Consider the following 5,000-nt stretch of genomic DNA (forward strand, 5'->3'; position numbering starts at 1 on the left):
CATGACAGTTTCACATTTACCTCCAGAAATTCTCTTAGATTAATGGTCTTTTCTTTGCCAAGTTTCCAAATGTTTTCTTTCATCAAATAGATCAGATACACTGCTGGGCATTGCTTTAATTCATTGATTATCAATTTCCATAACGGGAGAAGAAAAAACTATGAGAAGGGAAATGAATAAGAGAAAACATGTAAGTGGTTTCTCTGGTCTCCTGAATAAAGCCTGAATCCTTTTGATCTCTGAACGATGAATATGGGAGAAAAACACCCATTTCTTTATTCAATATTCAAAGACACAAATCTCAACAATGTCCTCGTATCGCCTTGAACATTTTCAAGATTTCATCTTATGTGGATCAGAGGCAGATAATATCTATGTGTTACTGCAACGTCAGTCATTAATGGTAAGTGAATGGTTAACCAGCTTACAATAATAAGTACGCTATTGCAGATTCACACAATCAGTAAATACAGTTCTCTGTGTTTAAAGATATTTACAAATTGTCCAATAGGATTTGCTTCTTTGTTAGGCCATGAACTCCTATTGAGGTCAGGGGTGGAACTCACTTGCCCAATAAATGGAATTTTCACGCAGGCTAATAATTGCGAAGCATGTGCACAAACATTAGATGGGTTTGTAATAAAACACACTATAATGTAGAGGATTGATATCTATAATTGGGATTATGATTAACTGATAACGTATTTACTGTCGACATGAAACATATTATGGTTTAATTTGGGGATTTTAATTCTGTGGCTAAAATCCAACTATTTTCTTTTTGAAAATTGGGATCTTCTGTGTATATTTTTTTAACCCTGGATAGGTACGCTCCTCGGACACCCCTTTAAGGGTATACTCGGACGCGAACGACCCTGACGCCAAAAAAAAAATTCTTGAAAAATCAGTTTTTGCAGTAACCTCTTTTTTTCTTTTGCCAAAAAAAAACTTCAATGAATGCTTAAAACAACTGTAAAGATAAATACTACTCATCTGCAGAAAAACTATTTATTATAAATATTTTAAAAAATTAAGTAGAAAAAAAAAGACCTGACATAAAAATTCATAAAAAAAAAGTTTATACATATATACACAAATCCTTTTAGGAATTGATTCTTGAATGTTTAGGACACATCTTGATGTATTTTGGATGAAGTCAGACCCATGGAGGTGAAGATCTGAAATGAGAAAAAAAGGGTAACTTTTTTTGGCCAAAACAATTTGTCCAAATTTCATGAATTTTTTTGGGTACCCAAATGAAATAGGAAGTGGCTAATTTTTTTAGGGAATAAACATATGTTATCCTAAAATAGAAATATGTAAAACAATCTTCATTATTTTGTAAATTACATTTATATCAGGGGCCATATCTAAAGGTAATTTTTTGAGTACTTAGAAATTTCGTAAAAAAAAATACATATATTTAATATATAATATGATATTTATGCAGGTAAAAATATACCAAAATATCACATATTCTATAGGGAACAAGAATATATATAGATAGGGCAACTTACGCTTCGGATATGTCCACAAAATGGCCGCCAACCACACTGACTCAGACTCCCTAATCTGCCACTTGAAATGTAGGAAGGGTATGTCAATTTAAAGGTGTTATTTACTAATCTAATTATTATTGGATATGCATAAAAATTGTATGGTGGGTTGCTGGATAATTGTCGATTATTTTACGACTATAAAATTAAAATTCTGACCCTAAAAAAATTTTTTGAAGGGAAATAAAATCGAAAAAAAAACAAAAATGTGAAACAATATAATATTTTAGCTTAAAAAATTTGATGATATTCAATCAAAAAAGAAGTAAACAAAATTTTCCGACAAATAAACATCTAGAGGAATCATTACTCTGTGATAGTTCCTTAGTACGTAGTAATTTTGAAAGAAATGGGGAAAAATGAAAAAATAGCAATCACCGGAAAATCGAACACATACCTATATATACGCCATATCTGGCTAAAAAAAAGATAGGTATGGGTAGCCAGATCATCTAGAAACACTTTCCAACACTATAAAAATATAAGTTTTGCGACACTACTTGCCAATTCCTTACGGTAACATGACTAAGCAAAAAAATGCAAAACAAATAAAAAGGGGCACTCGCAGAAAAATGGCTAACATTCTAATATACGGCATTCCAGAAAAAAAAAATTCAGCCACGTGCTAGGCAAACCATCAAGGCATATTTTCCGACAAATAAACATCTAAATGAATCATTACTCTGTGATAGTTCCTTAGTACGTAGTAATTTTGAAAGAAATGGGAAAAAATGAAAAAATGGCAATCACAGGAAAATCGAACACATACCTATATATACGCCATATCTGGCTAAAAAAAAAGATAGGCATGGGTAGCCAGATCATCTAGAAACACTTTCCAACACTATAAAATTATAAGTTTTGCGACACTACTTGCCAATTCCTTACGGTAACATGACTAAGCAAAAAAATGCAAATCAAATAAAAAGGGGCACTCGCGGAAAAATGGCCATTCTAATATACGGCATTTCAGAAAAAAAAAATTTCAGCCACGTGCTAGGCAAACCATCAAGGCACATTTTCCGACAAATAAACATATAAATGAATCATTACTCTGTGATAGTTCCTTAGTACGTAGTAATTTTGAAAGAAATGGGAAAAAACGAAAAAATGGCAATCACAGGAAAATCGAACACATACTTATATATACGCCATATCTGGCTAAAAAAAAAATAGGCATGGGTAGCCAGATCATCTAGAAACACTTTCCAACACTATAAAAATATAAGTTTTGCGACACTACTTGCCAATTCCTTACGGTAACATGACTAAGCAAAAAAATGCAAAACAAATAAAAAGGGGCACTCGCGGAATAATGCCCAACATTCTAATATACGGCATCTCAGATTAAAAAAAGACATGCACGTGTTAGCCCAACCATCAAGGCACACTTTCTAACACATAAACATGAAAAAAAAAATCAATAATATACGGCAATTCCTTACTACGTAGTAAATTTTTACAAATATTGAAAAAAAAAACAGAAATTGGCAACCGCAGTTAAATACCCAATATACCAATAACTACGTCGTATCTGACAAAAACAAAGTCACGCATGGGTAGCCAGATCATCTAGACACACTTTCCAACACTAAAAAAGCAAAAGTTTTACGACACTATTTGGCAATATTTTACGGAAAAATGACTTGGCAAAAAAATGAAAAAAAATGAAAAAGGGGCACTCGCGGTAAAATGCCCAACATTCTAATATACGGCATCTCAGATAAAAAAAAGACATGCACGTGTTAGCCCAACCATCAAGGCACACTTTCTAACACATGAACATGAAAAAAAAATCAATAATATACGGCAATTCCTTACTACGTAAAATTTTTTACAAATATTGAAAAAAAACAGAAATTGGCAACCACAGTTAAATACCCAATGTACCAATAACTACGTCGTATCTGACAAAAACAAAGTCACGCATGGGTAGCCAGATCATCTAGACACACTTTCCAACACTAAACAAGCAAAAGTTTTACGACACTATTTGGCAATATCTTACGGAAAAATGACTTGGCAAAAAAATGAAAAAAAATGAAAAAGGGGCACTCGCGGTAAAATGGTCCTCGTGGTGATGAACGACATTTTAACTAAAAAAAAAAATCATGCACATGGTAGCCAAACAATCCACCAAGACTTTCCACAACTGATAACCTATACAAGTTGCACCATTCTACGACAATTTCATAATACGTAATAACTTTGATAATTATGCAAATTACCTTAGAAGGGTAAACTCGGTAGCGCTCGACCCCGACGCGTCTCATAAATCGGGGAAGGAGTACAGCTACAGCAATGCACATCTGGACACTACTAGAGCGTGTAGGGGAGACACCTCCTGCAGGTCGATCACCCACAAATTCAGTCACGGGGGTGAGTCACGTGAGAAAAACCTCTTTTTTTTTTGACGCTCGGGGTCGCGTACGACCCACCGTACCTATCCAGGGTTACATATGTGTATTTTACACACAATTGGCCTAATTTGGATCCGAAAAATGTGTAGTAAAATAGTAATGTTGGAATTATAAATTTTTGATACATTAATTATAATAAAAAACTATAAAATTATGTTCTAGTAACATCAAACTTTGATAGAATCTGAGTGTTCCTACTTCTTGTCAAAAGATGGCAGCACACGTCCCATGTTCCATTCATGTGAATGATCCTATACAACTGGAAAGGGTGATAGATTGATACTTAGGTAGAAAATATGTGTGGTAAGTATAAATCATTTTCAGTTCTAGTTAAGTAGGCTATTCTGGCTATCTTATACCGAAATGACGTCATGGAAGATTCCAGAAAGCAAGGATTCAAGAGTTCTACACAATGTTCATTTCAATGGCCAATAGATGGCCTTAGCAGTAGAGTACTAAATTGCTAATTACCTCCATCATCTCTTCATTATAATTTTCATTACTTTATTTCTGTTGCTATTTGGTCAGAGATTTTCTATCAAACAGATGACTTTCAACTTGTGGTTCCTTGTTGTCTGAGCACAACTTAATTCGCCTTAAAGAATTGCAAACTATCAGTAAATATTAGATGTATTTCCTTAACAAACAATCGTTATTTCAATTACATTACAGTTATCACATGTACCTAAATCGGGGAGACAATTAAGTGATTAAACAGTTATTTGTTGCACCTTTCTGTTGAATTTCTATGAAAATATACGATAAATAATATGTTTCATTGTATAAAATGCGTCATTAGTAAGAAGTACATAAAAAAGCCTGTGTGTTACATTACGAAAGGCATAACGCAGACTCTGCTGCATCCTGTAAATCGTAATGAGTTTCACGTTACCGCCAATAGATGACGTCAGAGGCACCTTATCACACCTATTATAATCAATGATTTGACAACCCTGTGTGTCAAAAAAAGATTGGTAGGAAGGTAGAGGCTACAGAATTGGTCATTCGTGAACTAGTCAACTGT

Source organism: Palaemon carinicauda, chromosome 25 (assembly GCF_036898095.1).
Source record: "Palaemon carinicauda isolate YSFRI2023 chromosome 25, ASM3689809v2, whole genome shotgun sequence".
In the NCBI taxonomy this organism is placed as follows: Eukaryota; Metazoa; Arthropoda; class Malacostraca; order Decapoda; family Palaemonidae; genus Palaemon; species Palaemon carinicauda.